Below are 23,781 nucleotides of genomic sequence, written 5' to 3'. Positions count from 1 at the left end.
TTTGGTTTGGGCTTGGATATTCTGTGGAACACCTCTGGCTTTATAGACACATTTCCCATTAAATAATAAATAATCTCACTTTGTGGGGGGGGGGAGTATGTACATAAATGTTAAACTGGAAACATTCTGGGTCAGAGACATTGTGGACAGTGACACAACTAGTGGAGAAGGTTGCTTAATATAGAGAAAGATATAAAGAACAGAGTGGAGACAGGGGAATTATGTGATTCAGATTGCCTTGCTGGATTCAGGAATTTAATTCAGCAAAGTAATCCAAGTCACAACTCCTTTGGGGCTGATCAGCCCTTCTTCATGGGGATACTGGCTGCCAAATGTAACTCATGGAATAGGAATTCAAATCACCCTTAGATTCAGAAAGGGTCCACTCTGACTCATGATTGGGTTTTGCATCTGCTCCTTTTGTTTCTGTTCTCCATTATGTGAAGAAATTAGAAATGTGATAACCTTTTTTGTCCCACCGGTCACTGTTGATATGAACACTATTTTGATATGTTAGTTTTGGACTTGTGAAAGGCTTGGCTTGAATGCATTTGCCCACCCTCACAAGTTCTCACATTATTCATGACTCTTGTCTTTTTCCACGGGGAAAAAGTCTCAGAGCTGGATTAAACAGGGCAAAATGGATTTTAGACTATAGAAGTGTCTTCCCATTCCACTTGGCTACTCATTGGAAATGCATCTCGCAAACTACATAGGAGGACAGGGCTGTCATGGAGACCACGTTTCTGCCAATGGCTTCTGTCCAAAACCATTTTCCTTCTGATTGGGAAGAAATGTCTCAGCAGCTACTGCTAATATTGTTTCCTTCTGGCATGTCAAGAAAATGATGCTCCTGAAAACATGGGCACTTAAATCCTGGCATGCCAAATGTTGAATGAGCGCAGAATTATCTCACGTTACAGCAGGTTCCACTAAGAAGCAACAATTTCACTGCACTGAAAGAACATAATTTGGTACTTAAGTAGTACAAGCAACAGCAAATACATCTGTGGCCTTATACAACCGACATGCTTGTCTTCTTAACCTGAAGCTCATAGTGGATTTGTTTTGAAACATTCTCCACAAGGATTCTTTCTTTATGCCTCAGATGCGAAATATTCCCTGAATTTATATATTAAATTTAGCACCCTAACTTTCACCTTGTAAGGAAAGACACTCCCAAGATACCCCAGATACCATTCTTGGACAACAGGTGAGGTTCCTGCAGACTGCAGGTGGACAAATGTTGTCCCCATCTTCAAAAGGAGACAATAGAAAGCCCAAGTAACTTCTGGCCAGTCAACTTGATGTCAAGACCAGAAAAGGTCCTAGAACAGATAATTAAACAGTCAGTCTATAAGCACTTGGAAAAGGATGTTGTTATTACCAAGACCGAACATGACTACCTGAAAAATAAGCCATGCCAGAAAAATCTCATTTCTTTTTCCTGATTGAGTTACAAGCTTGGTGGATCAGGGGAATGCCATGGATGTAGTGTATCTTGATTTTAGTAAGGCTTTCGACAAAGTCCCTCATGATAGTCATGTGAAGAAGCTGGTAAAATATGGGCTAGACAAGGTAACTGTAAAGTGGATTTGTAGCTGGTTGACTGACTGAACTCAAAGAGTGCTCACTCATGGATGCTTTCATTGACATTTCTGCATTCCAGAAGGTTGGAGTAGATGACTCTCAGGGTCCCTTCCAACTCTACAGTTCTATGATTCTGTGATTAAATAGGAAAGAGAGACAATTTGGCTTTACTGAAACCATTCATGTTAAAATTGGGGAACTATCCTATGAATTATTTTCTAAGGGGAGGAGAGATTCTCCACCATTTTCTTGAAGGTAGGGCTCATCATTAGCTCTTTCAGTGGCATGGTGTCTTTCTCTCTCTCCCACCTTGACAATCTCTCTTCTGTTTGTTTTTGTTAGAACTGGAAACATGTTGCCACCCTGGCCACCATTTTGCCTTCTCTACTATGCCTTGGGCCTAGCATGGTTCCAGGACAGTGGGGAGAAGTGAGTAAATGGCACCCATCACAAAAACAATACAAAAGAATGACAGAGAACATTTAGCAAAATGGCCTTCATTTTCAGGGTCTGTTGTGTTCGTGTGTGGATATGAACATTCTCTGAAATGTTCTTAGGAAAAAATCTTCTCCAAGAAATTTCAGCCTGGTTCCTGGTTCAAGCCATATGTCTGCAGGCCCATGTCCATTCTACCCTGGAGATTGGTATTCAAAACTGTTTCTCCAGCTACCAATCTTCAAAAACAGCTCCTTCATTAGCAAGCATCAAGTCTGAGTAGGATGCAATTTGAAAGGAATCTATTAGCCATTCTACCGTGGTAGGGAGGAAAACAGGCAGAGAAAAATATTATCCCCGATGTTAATCTTTTCCCTATTTGGACACCCACCATAATTTAGCTTGAGCTTGTTATTGATCTCTCACTGATGATACAAAACCCCATGGAAAAGCTCTGATGGCTGATGGGAAGGCCCTCCCAACTGTGGGCCAGAGGTTAACATCCCTTTAATTAATACAAGGGAGATGCTCAAGATTAATATATCAGCTGGAACCAAGGCAAAGATGCACCATGATGCTTTAGCTGCTGTTGCAGGCTTCTAAATGGCAGGTGTTTCTGAGCCAAGTGCAGCGTGCTCCCTGGGTATTGGTCAGAAACCCATAGGTTCCATTATGACAGGTATATATGGGATGTTTTAGTTCGGAACAGCATGTGGATATCCATGATGGAACTGCAGAGGATGTGAGAGGTAAGGACTCACTCCTGTTCACTTTTCAAATATGTAGCTCAAGGAAACGAGCCTGCATTTCTCACTTTGTTCTCTAGGAATGTATCATAGACTGGAACATGAGCTTTCCCCCTCTGAGTTTTATAATAGAGGGTCAAACCAAATGTGGCCAGATTGTTTTTTTTATTAGCTGCTCCCTTGTGGCTTTCTCTGAAGAGTGTAGAAATGGTAAGAGAGCATGGCGGATCTTTTTCTCTCATGCCCTTTCTCTAAACTAAATAGCAGCAGCAATATTAATATCTACAATGCAGATGTTTTCAATGAACCACAGTTAAGCAGGACATTTTGGTTCCCAGCTTCAGAAAATGTCAGGATCTTAAACCAAATTTCAATCTGTGCTAGCGTATCCTGGTTTGTGCTGATGCTGATAACCATAATTTCATGGTTCAGACAAAATTGAAACTATGGTTAATTGGATACTTTCACACTGCATTCAGGCTCACTGAGAAATGAAGCAGCTACATACATGGGCACAAGCCTCATTGATATTAGTCCAGTGTCGGTTCGCATCCTTCTGTCTCAGGAAGTAAGGGAAGGGTGTGCCTCCCCAAACCATTGGGGAGTTACAGCACCTGCTGTGGCTGTACAGACCAATACAGAAGAGATATGTTTTGTTGCAGCTGGGGCAGACAAAGTTGTGCAGCTCTACCATGGCAATTCTTTCTGTACTCCTCCCAGCAGTCCGTCCTCCTCTGGTCACTGCTGTGGATACACAACCTAACTGTGGCACTGTGGTCGTCTTCAAGAATCCCCAAGGAAGTGTTCTATGGGGAGCTAGCTGTCAGGAGCTTGTCCTACACTCGAGTAGGACCCTTGCAGAGACCCATGCCCGATTGGCATGTTTTCTCTCTCCTGGTTGATCGTTCGGGAGCTTCAAAAGCCTTTTTCAGCCCGAACATCATAGCGACCGATGCCAACAGACCTCAGCACACTTAGGGATCCGCAGAGTGTTTGCAGTTCGTGTAACAGACCTCAGCAACTCAGCATTTTGGCTAATCTACTTTTTTTACATATAAACACACACAGAGTACAGCAACATGGCTCCCTCTCTCTCTAGCATCAGACAGCAAAGAGAAAAGAACAAAGGACAATAGTCCCACTTCACAGAACACAGTAACACAAACATCTTGTCTCCGTCACTTCCCACACTGTGGAGTCAAAACATACACAATCATGTGATAGACAACAATCCCATGACTGCAATCCCAGAGCAGGAATCTTAAGACTGGCATCAGCCACCAGGCCTGTTGGCAAACCAACTCTGTGTTACAAAGATGCCTGCAAATGTGACATGAAGGTTGGCAACATTAATGCAATGTAGGATTTCATTAACATGTCCAATCTGTTTGGGGGTGGGGGATTGGAGATTAAACTTTGTGCTCCTTACATTCATGGCTCCTATTCAAGGACAGCAGGATAATCTTTTTTCCCAATTCCCACTTCCAACTGTAACCCCCAATCCCACCTTTTACAATGTTTTGCAAAGTCCCCCAACTCCCAGATTTTCAAAAGGCATAGGGGGTTGCAGTTGGAATAAGAAAACATGTCTCACCCTACTTTCAACAGAACATTCCAGGAGCAGAACTCCTGGGGATGTGTGAATCCAACCCTTGCTTCTAGTGTTTAACCTCTGAAGACTGTGGATGGCTTTGGCAGTTTCCTGGCAATCTGTTGGCACCGCAGTAGCGAACACTGCTTTCTCATCATCAGGCAGATGAAACTGAACAGCTGCTAAACTTGGGTTCATATCTCTGCTTGTAATTGCCCGAAATTACCACAGCTTGGATGGCTTGGCTTATTTCTAGTAAAACAATCTATAACAGTTTGCAGTAATACGCTGAAGAGAGCTTCGGGGAAATGCTTTGCAAAAAGCACAATTTATTTTCAAGATGGTGTAGGATATCCTCAGCATGTGATGCACTCCATGTTTTGGTACTACACGTCAAGAACTCCCTGGAGCCAGCAGGACACACTACGCTTGTGATTAGCTAAGCGGACTCTGAACATCATGTTTGTTGGCATGCAGATGTGCTAAAATGTGTTCCCGGGCAGTTAAAGGCAGCAAATCCTCAAATCTCAGTGACTTACAAAGTATTAGGAAGCATTTGTATTGGAGATTGTAATCCAGAAAATCCTTTTATTTTTAGGCTAAGCTGGGTATCTTTCTTTGTGTGTACGCGCATGTGTACACAGTTTTCTCTTAATTTTATTTAGCCTGATCAAATTACTTAATTGTTTAAGGAAGAATAATTCAGATCAGCACAATTTGATTCACTGCATGCACCACAGAGTGTTCTCCCCATGTGGAAATGATACCAAATGGGCCATACATAGCAATGAGAAATAATTTTAAAATGAACTACAATTTACCTTGCATTTTATATGAGTTTCAGGGCATTTAGAAAAAGCAGTTGAACAAGAAGCAAACATTTTGTGTTGACATCACCATGAGCATTACTAGACAGTGCATTTCGGAGGTGTTTTTCTGTATTGTTAAAAGCCTCCCTCCTGGCATATCCCATCATAACAGTGGCATGAATAAATGTCGGTACCAAACAGATGAAAGTATCAGTGTTTTGAATGTATTGCTAATAGGCATACAACACACTGAATAATTCCTTTTGGATATAGCAGCATTTTTCTTTGGAAAACCTCAAAGCTCTCCACTGTTGTTGTTGAACTACTCGTTATAGGGTAGATAAACCTTTGCCATTTTTTTACATCTGCACCATGTTTCTGAACTTAGAACTAAAATCCGCCAACATGTACTTTTTGAGGCTTGATAATAACTACGGCCTCATTTTTGCTCCCATACTTATTACGTGCTGGACATTTTCAAAAAAGTAAGAACAAAAGAAGAGCCTGCTGGATCAGCCAATGACCCATCTAGTTGACCACCCTGTTCTCATAGTGGACAACCAGATGCCTATAGGAAACTCACAATAGTACTCTCCCCACCTAAAGTTTTCAGCAACTGGTATTCAGAAGCATATTGTCTCTGGCAGTGGAGGTAGAACATAGTCATTTGGGTTAGTACCCATAGACAGCCTTACCCTGCATGAATTTGTCCAATCTCCTCAGAAAGCCATCCAAGTTGGTTGCTATCACCACTTTCTGTTACAGCAAAAAGTGAAACTCTGCAATGTGTGAGGAATTATTTCCCTTTGTCTGTCTTGAATCTTCCAACATTCAGCTTCGTTCAATGTCAATGAGTTGCAATTTTATGAGAGAGGGAAGGGAAAAATTCTCTGTCTCTGTGTGTGATTCACCTTCTTGATCTGTTTATTAAAACATGAAACCAATACACCTCCCAAGGTTCTGGGCATTGCTTGCATGTTTTTTTTAAGAGAAAACACACACACACACACACACACACATATATATAAAACTACAAAGTGTGGGTGGGAAATCACACTGGGAATTATTTGCAGTTTGGAAGCACTTCCCTGGTCCAGAATATCCCCACAAAAGAGGCCTTATCTCATTTTCTAAAGGGTGTGTTGTGTGTAACATGGAGTTTGTCCATAAGTGGAGGGGTTTTTTATAAAAGAATAACAACCCATATCCATTATTTTACTGAAATGAATAAATATAGCAGAGTGGAGGGACTATTTCCAGGTTAGGGCCACATTGCCTCCACTTTCCTCCTTACCACTTTCTTGGCTGGCAGGACCAGAGGCAAAATTTGGGTGGAGAAAGGGCTATGAGTATTACCTTTGCCCAATAAGCTACATTCCAGCATGCAAAAGTCATACACTTCTACACAGAGAGAGACTTCTCTATCCAGGCAAGCAGGAGACATTAAAGCAGTTCAGGAAGACATTCCAGCCACTGATGGACATGGCCTGAAAAGAAAAGGTGTGGCCCCGGGAGAGTCTCAAGGGCTGGAGAGGGAAGCATAAAGTTCCCCACTCCTGGTGCCTAGGATTGCGTGGGGGGTGGATCAATTGTAGAATCTAAGGCTTTTCAGAATTCTAGCCTGAGTGAAGGTTGTATAGTTAGAAAGGTGTGAGAGAGGGATCTCTGTCTCTCTCTTTCTCAACAGAGAAATGTGGCAAACCTACCTTAAACCAAGTGACACCATTGATGCACCTTGCTCAGTGTTGTATACAGTGGTTGGCAGAGGTATTTGAGGGTTTCAGATAGGGGTCTCTCCCTATCTGGGAGGTGACTGGGAGGTGCCAAGGACTGAACCAGGAACCCTTTGCATGTAAAGCACATGCTCTGCTTCTGAGCCACAGTCCACAGTCCAGCCTTCTCTTTCTCTCAAACACACTTGAATTACAATATAAATTTTGTGCCATTTTTATTATTATTCAGGTTTGCATAATACTCATTAGCTTCAGCAACATTTTGCTTCGTGCTCATTACAGTATAATTCATTTAAATATTGTCCCTGTGAATACTAGTCTAACTGTACTACAGTTAATGGTGCCCTTGAGAACCCTACTAAGGTGAAATAATAATAATGATCCATTCACTTTCATCCATATCCCACATACTCCACGGATGTGTTGCAAAGCAGCATCTCGTTTAGACACTGGTCCTTCTTGCCTGCCTTTATTTATTTTCCATAAAGCAGGAGTGGTGTAACATTTTCACACTGAGGGCCACATAGGCATCTGGGCAGCCTTCCTGGGGCCACATGGCAGAGGTAGGCAGACCCAGAAGCAAAATACAAGGTTTGACTGGAAAGTTTGGTGAATGGTCACAGAAATCGGATAGCGAGAAATATTCGAACATACCTTACAGACCTTCAAAGTAGGCTCCCTCTGATACCATGCACCATTGACAAGGTTCGTAGAACTGTTGGAAACTTCTGGAGAAGTCCTCTTTTCGTACTGATTTCAGTTCACTCGTCACAGCAACTTGGACGTGTGAAATGTTGGGAAATTGTGCCCTTTTGGTGCAGATTTCAGTTTTGGAAAAAGAAAGAAATCAGGTGGGGCTAGATCAGGAGAATATGGTGGGTGGGACAACTCAGTAACCTCAGTAATGATTTCATGTAAAATATGCAATTCTTACACCATCATTCGGACAGACAAACTCCAATCCAACATCAATAACTCACAAACTCTGTCGACATTTGCCACCATTCTGCTCATCAACAGTCTGCCAGACCAAGGGTCATCTTCGATGGTTTGCCACCCTTCACAGAAATGCTTAAACCACTCATATACTGTCTTTTGAGTTACAGCTTCATCTCTGTACACAATTGTGAGCATTTCATGGGTTTCCGTTGCCGATTGTATGTTCGAATATTTCTCGCTGTGACCATTCACCGAACTTTCCAGTCACACCTTGTAGATGAAGCAACAATTTTATTTGTTTATTTATCTTTTGTACTTGAGGGTAGCTTCTATTCAAACCTCTCTGTCTATCCTCCATGCAGACAAACAAGAGATGCAATGGGACATTTCAGCCAAGCAAACACACTCAAATTCTTCCTGATGTTTGAGTCGGAGTCTCCTTTCCTGTAACTTGAAGCAATTGGTTCGAGTCTTACCCTCCAGAGCAGGAGAAAACAAGCTTGCTCCATCTTCCATGTGACAGCCCTTGAAGTATTTGAAGATAGCGATCATATCTGTCATAGAGGCCCCCTGTGGAAATTAGAATCAAGTGCAATTAGGGTTTTAAATCATGTGGGGAGCCTCCAGGAGTAGAGAAGTGTAGTTAACCCACCACTTAATACTACCAATTAATAATGTGGCAGATCCACTCCTGCTACTGCCCCCTATTAAATATAGTGCACCCACCTCACTGTGCAACTAATTACACAAATTTCTACAATTTACCACAGGCTGTTGTGGGGGGGACGGACTTGTGTGAGGGCAAACTTAGTGATTAGAGTCTCAGGCAGGAGTTGATCAAACAAATAAGAAAAGTGTTATTAGACAAAAGAGGTTTATGAAACAAAGTGGATCAGGAAATGCATTCTTTCAGGTAAAACTTGTTTACTTTAACTAACTAAGTCGTCTCAGGCTTTAACACAGCACTATAGGCACAGCTCTTCTTAAACTCTAATTACTCAAAATCAGGTGTTACACTTCAGGTGGTAGACGTTCAGGTTTCTAGAATAGATGGCAAAATGCTCAGCTCAGTTTCTGTTACTTGGATATTACAGTTAAATACTTTCAATACCATACAGTTTCCTTCACAGCTTAAAACTTTGGTTCATGAGCAAGGGGCACTTCTCCTTGCTTACCCACTCTCTTAACAATCCCACACTTGAGGTATTCTAAATGATATAAAGGATCACCTCATGCCTTGGTACTGGGTTGGGAGTCTTCTCCATTCCTGGCTATCCCGAGACCCAGGTAGCCTGAATTTCCACAGGATCGACCTCTCCCAGCTTAGACTCAGCCCTCCCAGAACACTCCTGTCTGTATACCTTTTCCAGGCCCTTGACACAGTCTTCCTATCCAAGCTGCGAGGCGCTGTCCTCTCACTATGGATAGTTTCCTCAGTGTGTATGTTTAACTTAACTCAGAACCAGTTCTCCCTATCTCACTCCCTATCTCCCAACTCCATTCAAACCCTATGTCTTAACCTGAACCTTAGTCCTATCTCAAAACCAAACCTTAACTACCTCCCTCAGAAAATGCTCCTTTTATTCTCCCTCCCAAAGTTCTGCTCCCTCCCCCTGCTGTGGCTAGCCAATCAGCGAGAGGCTCCAGGGGAACTGCATCACCAGATTCTAGTCTGGCTCTGCTGTCCGTCACAAGATCTTTGCACACAAATTCATTCAGGGCTCTAAAGCATGTAGAGATGATGTGCTGGGGGTGGCCTGGCAGTGTGCCCTGCTTCGCCTGTTGACATGCAAGGAGACTGAATGCCTGAGTAGGGCTTCTGAGTTTCAGTATTACAGGAGCAGGAGAAAAGTGTCTGTCTATCCCCTTTAATCACACCATGCATAATTTTAGAGACCTCTGTCCTATCCCTCCTCCTATTTCTTAGTCATCTTGTTTTAAAGTTCAAAGAAAGCTTCAAACACATTCAGTGAAATGAATGTTTTATTTACTTAGAATATGCAAACCCCGCTTTTCACTTCTACAACGAAGCAAGCAGTTTACATATGAAATATACAGCAATGCAATATAATAAATAAATTTTGATAATTAAAACCAAAAGAGAGCAATAGGAACTCAATACCAGACGGGCAAAAATGATGGGTAAACAAGTAGGTTTTTAATTTCTTGCAGGAGCCATTCAGCTTCTGTGTCTGCCTGGTGTCTGCTGGAAGAGCAATCTGCAGGATAGGTAGGTGCCATTACAGTCATACCTCAGGTTGAAGTTGCTTCAGATTGAGTGCTTTGGGGTTGCGCTCCGTGGCAACCCGGAAGTAACAGAATGTGTTACTTCCGGGTTTTGCCACTCGCGCATGCGCAGACGGTCAAAATGACATCACACGCATGTGTGGAAGTGGCGAATCGCGACCCACGCAGATGTGGGTTGTGTTTACTTCAGGATGCGAACAGGGCTCCGGAATGGTTCCCAATTGTATCCAGAGGAACCACTGTACTGAGGAGCTTCTCCTCTGCACCACAGCCAACTCAATGCTCAGAATGAACGGGTGGTCCTCAACTAAGTTTCATTCCGAGTAGACCCATTCAAATTACTGGGTAATAGACCTAACTTTGCCATGTTTATTCATTTCAGTGGGCCTGCTCTGAGTAAGGCTTAGTTGTATACCACCCTAGCAAAATCCAGCTTGAATTACTTCCTTGAATTACTTCGAAAATCTCAGAACTGTACCTGAAAGTAGTTCCCATAATTGCTGGGTGAAAAGGATGTGAATTAGGTTGGTTTTGGGTTAGAATTATTTCCAGTTTACCATCGGTTTCACCCTCCTACATTACTCTTTAAACTCTTTGGGCCTTTACAATTAAGGATCTTAACTGCTGGGGGAAATACCGTATTTTTTGCTCTATAAGACTCACTTTTTCCCTCCCAAAAAGTAAGGGGAAATGTGTGTGCGTCTTATGGAGCGAATGCAGGCTGCGCAGCTATCCCAGAAGCCAGAACAGCAAGAGCTGCGATCCCTCTTGCTGTTCTGGCTTCTGAGATTCATAATAATTTTTTTCTTATTTTCCGCCTCCAAAAACTAGGTACGTCTTATAGAGCGAAAAATATGGTAAATTAAACAATTCACATTCCACTGTGGATGTATCTTGATGTTTACTTAATCTTAAATCTATTTTATACAATCAGCACAGCAGCTTGCAATATCGGAAATGCACGGGGGGGGGGGGGTGGTTTTGTTTTTTGCCAGGGATCATTTGGATGAACTTGAATGGAACTGTGAACTGAATGTGAATGTGAATTGGATTTAGTCCCCTTTCTGGACATTGAACTAGAACTACTTGCTTTTTGGAATGAACTTTCCAAGCTCTGAGCCAGAGCAACATATGTTCAGTGTGAGAGTCTCCCCTGCAGTAGAGTGACCTGGGCAGTCTGTAAATAAGGAATAGGTCTTTCACGTAGCTTAGCTTCAAGCTGTTTAGGGTCTTATAAGTCAAGACTAATATATTTAAGCTTCCGAGCAAGTATCTGAAAGATCAGGGTTTAAGATCTCATTATTAAACCACTCCTATGCTCATACTCTAACTTTCCCTGTCTGCACAAGCAGATTGTCCAGGCTACTCATTTTCCCAAGGCCTGAATGCAAAGACGGCTGTTTCTGCAAGGTGGGGAAGGCTGGTGCAGGTCTGGAACACTGAGGCAATGCCGTGCTGTGAATTCCATTTCCAGAACTGTTAAGCCTTGAAGTGCTGAGTTTGAAGATGCCTAAGCTGGCAATTATTATGGCAAATGGAGTGGGACAGAGTTCGTGCCACCCAAAACTGCTTGGAAAGAATGTGGAAACACATAATAACTAGGGAAGCATGCTACAGGCACTACTTAATTTATTTTTTTATAAAAAAAATATTGGGGGGCATTTATTTCATCTATAATGGAAATCCAGACTCCTGCCCCCACCCTCGATTTTAAAATGTTCAGAACATCTCATTTTACGCTTGTCGTCACATCTGGAATGAAAACAGCAGACAAAAGATATGGATTTAACTGCGGCTGCTGTGTTTTATTAAAGGAACTGCAATTTTGATCAACCTTTCTCAAGTAAACTCTGCTCTTAGGGGCTGCCACAATAACATTTACTCAGGATACATTGCAGCTGGTTATCTACTACCACTTGAAATTGCAGAAACTAGCCCACAATCCTGTTCTTGTTTCCAAAACCACATCCCAGGTAAAATTGCTCTAGGGTGTCATCAATCTCAGGCTTCTGCAACATTGCTGTAAGTGCTAAAACTCCCAGAAGATGATGCAGAAAACCCTCATATATGTCCAGCTCTGCTAAGATTGCCAAGGCAAAACTGTTTATTTCAGGTGCCTCTGTGTAGTCCACTAAATAAACGTGACAGCATGCTTTCAGGATAGTTGCATGCCGAGGTCCCCAGGGCCACCCCAATAACTTACACATCACACAGAATTTTTGTTTAAGGTATTTGGCATAATTTTGGCCACAACTTTATTAAAATACAAACATGTGAGTGGTTGCTTAGGCCTTGGTTGCAACTATCTGCCCCCACCGTGGGGGACAGACTGACATTCCGCACGCCTGCGAAAGTCAGAAAAGGTGAATACACTTGGGGGCAGCGACGGTGCAGGGAACCTGCCCTCAGCCCACTCCAAATGCAGCCAGGAGCTCTTGCAGTGGCCCGAGCCGCCTTGACAGGGTGGACAAGCAATAGTTAGCCCCTGATTCCTTTAATGGAATCCCTTGCAGCAGCAGCATTAGAGGGACAGGCACAGCCAATCCATGCCCCTCAACCGCAACCGCAACTGCAACCTTACAAGTTGTGACGATTTGCTACGCAGTAGGCAAAAACCAAATGGCCCCAGCCAATCAGCCAGATGGACAAAATTCCTACCAGGCCCCTGCCCCAAGAGCAGACGACCCCATGACAGGCATAGCAAGGTCAAAGCGAACAACCCTAATTCTAGGGAGGGGGGCCGGGCAATCCGATGCACGGGCGAAAAGAGGAAGCCCTAGCCTCCTGCAAGGAGTTTTAGCATTTCTGGCTGTCAATCAACAAATGGCAACATTAACGTCTTTCCAACAACGAGGGAAGCCCAATCGCATCAGTGGCCAACGATCAATTAGCCCGCCCCACAACTTTGGAGTGTCCTGGCGGCCCCCACCACAACACGTGCTCTCCATAAAGAACACGCTTTAAAAAACACATTATGAGTTTTGACTGCCTTGATTGCTATGAATAGGCAGCTGAGCAGTTGGGGACATTGCTTGATAACTGGGAATCTCTCTACGAACTTTGGAATGTAATGCCCATTAGTGTTTGGGAAGGTTACACCCTGCAGGTAGCATAGGATGACAAAGAGACATTTAAAAAAAAACCAAAAAACTTTTAAATAGTGAAAGGCCAAAATCTTCCCTCTGCAGTCAAAGCCATCTTTTCTTTTTTTTCATGAAGAATGTCATGATGTAATGTCATTCCTGTTGGGCCATTCTGTTGACAATGAGTAAAGCCTTCTGCACCTAGCCATGGTTATCATAATTGTGAAATAACATTTTAGGCTTCAATGTGACAAGTGATAATAGGCAGTTAACTCTTATTGGCTATTGCCTTACGATGTAATAGTGCCTTGGAATTCTTCATTTTAAAAGGAGCCGGACAGATGCAGAGTTCCATTATTATTAGATCATGCCTATGGTATCACTGAGAGCTCTCTCAGGCAAAGAGAACTGTTTTCTCCAGAGAAGCTATATGTTTAATCTGGGTTGGAAAGGGCAGCTTCTGTTTTGCCTTTCTGTTCCTTTTCAGCTTGGCAAACATAGCTAGGGTTATGACAGACACGTGAGACCACTTATTGAGTGTTATAAGAGGACCATTCTGTAGGTAACGTGATACAAAGGCCCCTATGGTAGACATATTCAGTTTTGAGGGGGTAAGTAAGCATGTGAAAATCCACATAACTTGTCAGTATTACAGTTTCTTGGGAGCCAGACATGGATATATATACTAAGTCTTTCAAGGTTTTCTTTTTTTAAATGAACTGGTAAATTAGCATGTGAAAATCCACACTGCCTGTCACCACGTAGGTTAGAATTACTCACAGGCTGGCCCACGATACCCCCTGGACTATTTTAAGTCACTTAAAAAATGATTTGGCCAACAGATACGTCTATCTTGTTCACTGGAATGGTTAGCTCTCTATCCCATTGACTTTGGCCTACACCAAAGGGGCACCATGCTGAGGTCAAATCTGACATTTTTAGTAATGACATTGTATAGCTTTTTATGTATGGTGGTCACATGTTCTACTTCACAAAGCACAGTCCTCTCTTTGAAGCGGTCCTCTCCTTAAATGACTGCCCAGTCCAAAGCTGCATTCAGATGTGGGATATACTGAGTTGGTTCTCCTAGTTATAGTGCTAGCATTTCTGATTCCGAACATCCCTTTTACACTGTAATACCATTGCATTGGGACGCGGGTGGCGCTGTGGTCTAAACCACTGAGCCTAGGGCTTGCCGATCAGAAGGTCGGCGGTTCGAATCCCCGCAACAGGGTGAGCTCCCGTTGCTCGGTCCCTGCTCCTGCCAACCTAGCAGTTTGAAAGCACGTCAAAATGCAAGTAGATAAAAAGGTACCGCTCCGGCGGGAAGGTAAACAGCATTTCTGTGCACTGCTCTGGTTTGTCAGAGGCAGCTTAGTCATGCTGGCTACATGACCCGGAAGCTGTACACCAGCTCCCTCAGCCAATAAAGTGAGATGAGCACCCCAACCCCAGAGTTTCCGTGACTGGACCTAACGATCAGGGGTCCCTTTACTTTACCATTGCATTATGGAACTGTGGCTTTTTTATCAATATGGTGCTATACCACTGTAAATGTTAGATGGTGGGAAATGTTTCACCAACAGGCCTACTCTAAGCCATCAATTGTTTTGCCCTTAGTAGATTGCAAAAGTAAGACAGATAAACCTCTTTTCCATTTAGGAATATAAGGTGTATATATGAGTGCTTTCAGAATGAGATGAAATTTCCCAGTATACATTTTATCTGGGGGGAAAGTCAAATATTATTCTTTTTCTCTATCCTCTTGAAACAGAAGGCTATGTTGCAGAATTTTCACAAATACTCACAAACGTCTTCTTTTTTATGGTGGATGCCATTTTCTTCCCACAGTTCCCTGGAATGCTGTTAGGTCAGGGACATTGTGAAAGACACAAAATGGTGGCTAGGCTGCCAACACAATTGCTGCTCTTGCCATTTGACAGGAGCAGGTGGACGAGTGAGAAGCTCTGCTCCTGCCACTGCTTATATACGACCCACCCACAGGTAAAGGTAAAGGGACCCCTGACCATTAGGTCCAGTCGTGACCGACTCTGGGGTTGTGGCGCTCATCTCACTTTGTTGGCCAAGGGAGACAGCGTACAGCTTCCGGGTCATGTGGCCAGCATGACGAAGCCACTTCTGGCGAACCAGAGCAGTGCACGGAAACGCCGTTTATCTTCCTACCGGAGCAGTACCTTTTTATCTACTTGCACTTTGAAGTGCTTTCGAACTGCTAGGTTGGCAGGAGCTGGGACCAGGCAACGGGAGCTCACCCTGTCACAGGTATTCGAACCACCGACCTTCTGATCAGCAAGTCCTAGGCTCTGTGATTTAACCCACAGCGCCACCCACGTCCCTGGTTAAGATACTGGTTAAGAATTTCACCGCACACTTGATCATTTGATTGTCCTTTTTACCCATTGTTGTCTTTTTAATCGTATATAATGCTTTCTTTGTGTTGCTATGGCCGTTGGCTAATGAGAATAAAGTTTATCTTATCTTATTTTTCTCCAAACTGTCCTGAGGAAATTCAATTAATGTCTCACCAGTTTCTCTTCCCACAAATAGGATGGAGAATTTTGAGAGTCTTCTTGTGCACAATTCTAGTTTATAGAGTTAACAGTGGCAGGAGAAACAAACTTTGAAAGTTGAGGGGTAAATTTCCATCTCTAGTTAATGCATGAAGTGCTGTAATCGACTCAGGATATTTAAAAGGTTTAACAGCCTAAATTCCCACACTTCAATTTGCTGCATGTTTTGTGATTATTATTTTTTAAAGAAGGTTTTTGCTGGGGCTCTTTCTTACTGGAAAGTGTGCTTGCCCTGCATTTGGATCAAGGGATCCAGCAAATGCTGTTTAACCAAATACATTCATATAATTCTGACACAAGTCTCCTTTCATCTGCTTTTAATTACGGCAATAATAACCCAGCTACCACGTTTGTAATAGTCATCTCTACCAAAAGCAAGGTTTATATGATGCTTCATAATGCATCCTGTATCACAAGTCATATTGACTTTGGCCAATTTATCCTGCCCATCACACTACTTTGGCTTGCACAGTTAAGGAGTTCACCCACTGTGGAGGCAAACATAATTAGAGGGATGGTGAGCCTTTGACCCTCTGTGGAGCTGGCCTTCTGTGGAAACCATAATAATTTGCGGGATGGTGAGTATTTGCCAAGGACCATCATGTAAACAAAAAGACCTGTGTTGAAAATGAAGGCATGTAAAATCTCAAAGTCTCTGTGCTTCAAGTGACTTTCACCACTGTGCCTGCTTGCTTAGATAAAAATTAATGATCCTTTCTGCAGGACTATGATCTATAAGATCAGAGCCAGTTATATGCTTGTGTTTATTGGTAATTAAAGAATCAGCTATTTTTTTCTGGCCAAGTAAGTACCATTCACACCTGATTCTCCTGCTCAGAGTCTCCATTTTAAGCAGAGCAGAGCAGTACATAACAGAAAAAGTTTGCTACTTCTATATGAGCTTTAGAAGAGGGATAGCTGAACCATATCATCTCAGAATCCACTCAACTTTCCAGGTAGTGGTCTAGAGGCTGGACTTTTATTTTGCCACACAAACTGACCTCAGACAAGGAGGCATCATAATAAAATCATCACTATCTAGTCCATGAAATGTTTATGCCACCATAAATCCGTCACTCTTTAGAGTGGCACAAGAGACTTGGTTGCTGTTTTTCCTGCAGCAGACGGGCATGGCTACCCCTCTGGAATTGTTCATGAGGTATCAGAGAGTGTTTTGTGTTCATGGAGAACATACTGTGGGTCGCCTTGAATATTATATTTTAAATGTAGGCTATAAATATCTGAAATCCATCTATTGCTCAATCAGTCAATCAGTTGTGCTGAGGCACAGTCAAGGTGTAAGATTAAAATAACGTGTACATTTTCCATCATTTGATTGTATATCTATAGATATGGCTTATGAATCATACTTCTATTAAGTATGGTAGAAAAAGGGTAAGTCCTGGGGACTGAAACATAATCTGAGCAAAATGCAGTTGGACCTCACAAAATAAACAGCAGTGATTATACGATTATGCTTGCATAAGTTATTTAAATAAAAAGGCAACGAACACAGGTTTTCAGTGACAAATGTGTGCATAGATTAGTGTTTGGCAAATGTGTAGATTAAGGAAAGAGAAACTGGGCTTGAGCGAGTAAGAGATGGAATGATAGGAGTTTGAAAAAGTATGCATGACATGGAGAACGTGAAAGCGTGTTCTCCTTCATGGAGAGGACACGTTGTGGTGGGGTCTTGCAAGTCATCCCTCTGTTGTTGGGCAGGTTCAATTGGTTGGCCACGAAAGTGATTGGGCTCCCCGGAGTTGTTGGGGAGATATTGATGTTGCCAGTTTTGATTGACAGCCTAGAGGCTATACATTCCCTGCGCGCGTCGAGCTTCCTCTTTTCGCTGGCGCATTGGATCACTCTCCCACCCTCCGTAATTTTAGGGTTTGTTCACATTTGACTTTGTTATGCCTGTCATGGGGTCATCTGTTTTGGGGGAAGGGGCCTGGTAGGAATTGTGTCCATTTGACTGATTGGCTGGGGCCATTTGGTTTTTGCCCTGTTGTTGTTGTTGTTGTTTAGTCGTTTAGTCGTGCCCGACTTTTCGTGACCCCATGGACCAGAGCACGCCAGGCACTTCTGTCTTCCACTGCCTCCCGCAGTTTGGTCAAACTCATGCTGGTAGCCTCGAGAACACTATCCATCCATCTCGTCTTCTGTTGTCCCCTTCTCCTTCTGCCCTCCATCTTTCCCAACATCAGGGTCTTTTCCAGGGAGTCTTCTCTTCTCATGAGGTGGCCAAAGTATTGGAGTCTCAGCTTCAGGATCTGTCCTTCGAGTGAGCACTCAGGGCTGATTTCCTTAAGAATGGATAGGTTTGATCTTCTTGCAGTCCATGGGACTCTCAAGAGTCTCCTCCAGCACCAGAATTCAAAAGCATCAATTCTTTGGAGATCAGCCTTCTTTATGGTTGCCGTTAGGCACTGGTTAAAATTGGTTGTGGAGGGGAATCGATTGGCTGTGCCTGCCCCTCCAATGCTGCTGCTGCAAGGGTATTCTGTTAAAGGAATCCAGGGGCTCGCCATGCTCTTGTCCGAACCCCTGTCAAGGGGCTAGGGCCACGCAAGAGCCCCTGGGAGCATTCGGGGAGAGGTGAGGGTCTGGCACCCGGCTCCATTCTCTCCCCAAAATGTTTTCCCTTACTGACGTTTGCAGGCTTGCAGATGTCAGTTCTGTCCCTGGGTGGGGACAGATAGTTGCAACCAATGCCTAAGCAAACAAAGCAACCATTCACATTTTGTATTTTAATAAAGTTGTGGCCAAAATTATACCAAAAACCTTAAACAAAATTTCTGTGTGAAGTGTGATTTATTTGAGGGGTTTTCCTTGGGGACCTCAACACACAATAGAGAAAACCAGAAGAGGGGAGAGTGCTCTTGTGCTCAAATCTTGCTTTGCAGGTTTCCCATGGGTATCTGGTTGGCCACTATGAGAACAGTACACTGGACTAGATGGGCCATTGGCATGATGCAGAAAGCCCTTCTTAAGTTTTTCTGTTTTTAGGTGAAGTGGGCGGCAATGACCTCTTGAGAGGTGGTGCTTTGTCTGTGAAGCACTCGCCCTAGCAGCTTTGAGAGTCACAAACAAGGGCTTGAATCCAACTTAGACATATTCAGAGAAGACTCAGTGAAATCACTTGGTGTGACTAACTTAAGCCCATTGATTCCATTCAATGTACTCTTAGTATGACTTACTTCAGTACCTCCAGAGGCATTTGTTGGGCCACTTTATTGCCAGGGCTTTTAATGACTGATCTATGTTCTTCCTGTGTTTATCTGATTGTGTGTTTTTTTTTTGGGGGGGGGAAGCATATTTGATTATAATTATGGGCTGTGGATTTTTTTTTTTACTGACTCTGCTACCACTGTTTTTTAAAAACAACAATAATAAAGGTTTTTATGGATATAATAAATATGCAAAAAATAGCAGGGATTACATCAAATCCATAGGTTCCACCCTTATACCCCTAGTGGTATCAGGTTGTATTGCTATATAATTGTTCCTTTTTGATCCGTACAGTACAAAGGTACATAAAAAGGTACGTATTGTCCAAGAGGTCAATTGGAAACTGGCAAATGGACCATTCTAGACACATGATACGATGAGGATTTTATTTATTACCTGTCCTTAAAGTCCTGTGCCAGGTTACAGCATGAAAAACAAGATTAAAAACAATTTCAAACAACTTTTTTTAATTGACAAAAAGCCCCTACTTCACAGGGTTATTATATCCAAATCTGCAAAGACAATTGTGGCAGTGTGTGTTTAATTTTTGGTTTCGTTGCAATATGAAATCTGTCTGGGTTTTGATGTTCCTTTTAAGACTTTCATATTGTGAGTTTCCTTCTCGGCAAGAGCCAATTAACAAGCCTTCTAATACTGTAAGTCCATAGACACCCCCTGCAAATCCTTCCATGTTTGAGCAATGGAAAGTCCTGCTGCCACCAGCAGAAATATGAGCAAGTCAGACTTTGGCTCAGGATCACGCATTCCTATTCTCCGAGACCTGCAAAACTCATCTCCAAAAAACCTAACAACTTACATAGACACTTCTTGTTCAAGCAACATAATAGTATGATATAGGATTACAAGTGGGTCAGAGGCAAAATTAGCACTACGTCAACCCACCCTTTGTAGAAATAAGCTCCTCATTACCTTAGGGCGAAAGTATCACTAGCACGACAAAAAGATCCTTGTGCAGGTTTTTCTTTTCTTTTTTTCCCCCAAACGCCCCAAATTCTCCTTGCACTCCAAGCAAAACAGCAGCCCCTCATAAATATCTCTGCTAGCAGCCAGGCTCCTAGGTTGTCTTCCCTCCCATTGAGTGGCTGTTGGTCCAATTTCACTCATAAAAATATTATGATAGGAAAGTGTAAAATCAGTTCCAATTTCAGTTTCTCTAATTTGGTGGTTAAGAAAAATAATGATCGGAATGCCGCTTGTTACATTTTAATCTAGAACTCAAAGCTTGCATCAATGCAGAGCGCGGGGGTCCCCTCCCATTTCCAATCTTTGGCTCAGATTGATGAAAGCATAAAATAAAGGAGAAGGGGGAAATCAAGGAGAAAACAATAAAAAGTGAGTGATCTTATTATTAAATGTAGCTACTGAATGCTATGTCAGGGAATTATATATACCTGTGTCAGAAATCAGCTGGGGGTCCTTCGTATAGGCTCAGTCATATATTTCAGTATTATCTTCACTACATTTTTGAGAATAAAATGTACCTTCATGCATGTTTCAAACAATAATTCCAAGGCAGGTTGTGTGTGTGTGATTTCCTATGAATTATCAAAACAGACTTCAGAAAGAATTTGTAACTGTCCAAAGGAGCATGCTGCAATTCCCCCCCTTTAAAATAAGATACATTTTTTTTAAAAAAAATGTATTCTTCTTCTCTCAGTCCTCTCCCTAAAATGATTGCAGCAGATTAAAAAGACAAAAGCCCTATTCGTCCTTAAAACTTCTAGCATTCGTTGCTTTCATACAATTTCACAAGCCATTGGGTACTTTGGAAAGTAGTGTATAGATATAATGTGACTTTAAAGATGTATATAATATATATATAAGGAATTGTTCTAAACTGTTTTTTATATGGAACTGTTTTTAATAGTTTCCCCCCTTTATTGTTTGGTAGCTGCAATTGTTTCATAGCTATATCTTTTGTTACTCTCACTCACTCTGGGGGTAAACAGTGTTGTTTAGTCGTGTCCGACTCTTCGTGACCCCATGGACCAGAGCACACCAGGCACTCCTATCTTCCACTGCCTCCCGCAGTTTGGTCAAACTCATGCTGGTAGCCTCAAGAACACTATCCATCTATCTCATCCTCTGTCGTCCCCTTCTCCTTGTGCCCTCCATCTTTCCCAACATCAGGGTCTTTTCCAGGGAGTCTTCTCTTCTCATGAGGTGGCCAAAGTATTGGAGCCTCAGCTTCAGGATCTGTCCTTCCAGTGAGCACTCAGGGCTGATTTCCTTAAGAATGGATAGGTTTGATCTTCTTGCAGTCCATGGGACTCTCAAGAGTCTCCTCCAGCAGCATAATTCAAAAGTATCAATTCTTCGGCGATTAGCCTTCTTTATGGTCCAGCTCTCACTTTCATACATCACTACTGGGAAAACCATAGCTATACGGACCTTTGTTGGCAAAGGTTGGGATAAACAGTGCGTAAGAAATAAAACAAAATACAGAACATTTAGAAATAAATCCATTAAATCAGGGCTGCACTCTAATAGAGCATGTGAGTGACCATGATGACTTCATCCAGGAGGCCATGCAAGGAAAGCCAAAAACCTGCCAATCAAGTGCTTGGCAGGGAAGGGAGAGTGAGGTGGACCAAGTCCAGCTCCCCGCTCACTTTTCAATGCAGTTTTCTTTACAAGGCTATGAGGAGATTTCACCCCTCCCATATCCAAGAATCTCCTGATGATCTCTGCTGACTCTCCAGAGAGGAGGCGGCGTGTTCTGCTATCTACTTATTCTACTCCAGCAAAGAGTCAGTCAGTCAGTCAGTCAGTGTGTTGGAGAGAGAGAGACTGAGTGTTAGAGATCGTGTGTATAGATAAGGTTGCTGCTAAGAGCAGCTGAAGACACTCAGTGTAGTGCAGCATTCATTTATGCTTAGCCCTCATTAAGCTCTGTATATAGTTGTATAATAGTTGTAGATAGAATAAAAAAGTTATTCTACAGAGCTGCTCTCCAAGTCGTTTATATACTCTGCTAGACTCTGCTATACTCTGCTGTGCGACGACTGTCTTCTTGTGGAAGTGAATCCGGTGCTCACAACTCTAAGCTGTGAGTCCACAGCACTTTGACCTGTTCCTGTCCAGAAGGTGGTCTCTGGAAGTGCTACCCAGCTCGCCTAGCCCAGTCGGGGCTGAAGTGTATGAGTCCAGTTGATGGCACTGGCTCAAGGGCGATGCTGACAAGCTACATGGATGCAGACACATGCGGCAGCTGTGGGTGTGCATGACTTCCCCACCTGACAAGAGATGGAAAGGGCTGTAGTTCAGGGCTGGAATATCTGCTAAGGCTAGAGACTCCTGCTTCCAGTCTTGGAGAGCATACTGCCAGTTAGTGCAGATGACAATGATGTAGATGGACCAGTCACCTGATTCGGTATAAGGCAGCTTTCTGCACCCCTGGGATAACAAGATGGAAGTCTGATTTTGATGGCCTCTTCAGATGCTCTACCTCAGGGCTGCCAACTTAAATAAAATATGGAGGGGAGGGGCAAGTAAGCCTTGCCCCACATAATCAATCACAAGATGTGGAGCACACACACCATTTGCATAACAATGCCCATCAACTTGGGGGAGGGTGGGTGTGGCCCACTCAAATATTTTATTGGGAGGGCAAAATGGTCTTGGCCCCTAGGAGTTGGCTCATGCTCTACCCCATTTGTGGGCAGAGAAGGGAAGCATCATATCACCAAATTTCTCAAAGGAAAGTGACATTTTCTCAAGAGCAGGCTTCCCTTATTAGCAGTAGCCGGGGGCAAAGTTTATTGATTTCCCCACACCCAACAAAGGGAAGCAACAACTACTCTGGCTGGATCTAGACACATTTAAAAAATAAATAAATCAGGAAACGCATTGTAAAGCTCATAATGGGAAATCGCGTTGCAGATTCCTAACTGATATTCTGTGATCATTCCAGGATGAGGATTAAAGGGGGAATTATGCGCTGAACTCCAGCTCCCAACACACCTATCAGCAACATCTGGAGGGTCACAGGTTTCCCAACCCAGACTGGGGACCTCTGCACTGTGACAATCTGGATAAAACAATCTTCCTCAGACATTTGCCTGCTAACCAATGGTTGAGGGAGAAATTCAGAATAGCTGGCAAACCTAATTGGAGAAATAATAATAATAATAATAATAATAATAATAATAATAATAATAGGAGAAATTGGCCAAACAACAACATCAATAAAAATAATAATGTGGAAATATGGATAACTAAATATGGGATTGGAAAAATTAAAAACTGAAAGAAACCAAAGTCGCCCATCACTATGCTAGGCTCCCCCTCCTTTTGTTTACAGATGTCATTCCAAGTCCTTTCCATAGCTTAAATGTTCTCTATATGACAACATGCCTCCTGACACATCTTCCTTCACACTCTACTGCCTTCCATTCTGGCAGTTGTATAATTGTGACTCCTGGCTGACTACCCCATTCATCAGCGATCATCCTTACTGTTCAATGGTCCCTTTCTTATGGAAGCTCTAGATTTCTGTTCTTGATGAAAGGAATGGCAACCCTTTGGACTCTGGCTCCTGATAGCCCCAGTCTCCACAACCAGCAGTCAGGCATGATGGGAATTGTTGTCCAATAATATCTGGAGTACCACAGGTTCCTTACCCCTGCTTTACAAGGTACTCAGAAAACTTTCCACCAAAAGCTGCAAAAGTAAGCATTATGCTTCCACCTCACCTTACAATCAGTGGATCCCTAGGTGGATGAATTATTCTGCTAAAGTAAAGGGAACTTCAAGGTGCTTAATT

The 23,781-nt window shown here is 42.8% G+C and overlaps 1 long non-coding RNA gene across 1 annotated transcript in view; it reads right to left on the bottom strand.

Annotated features, from left to right (window-relative positions):
* Positions 1–7,706: 7,706 nt before the first annotated feature.
* Positions 7,707–23,781, bottom strand: part of LOC309373196 — an 81,552-nt gene continuing 65,477 nt past the window's right edge. The window contains exon 4 of the long non-coding RNA XR_014169824.1: positions 7,707–8,413. This is a non-coding gene — a long non-coding RNA (uncharacterized lncRNA). The remainder of the gene's footprint in view (positions 8,414–23,781) is intronic.

This window comes from Podarcis melisellensis (genome assembly GCF_964234715.1).
Source record: "Podarcis melisellensis genome assembly, chromosome: 1".
In the NCBI taxonomy this organism is placed as follows: Eukaryota; Metazoa; Chordata; class Lepidosauria; order Squamata; family Lacertidae; genus Podarcis; species Podarcis melisellensis.
The sequence above is the reverse complement of the archived record's forward strand: the minus strand, read 5'-3'. Positions and strand labels throughout refer to the sequence as shown.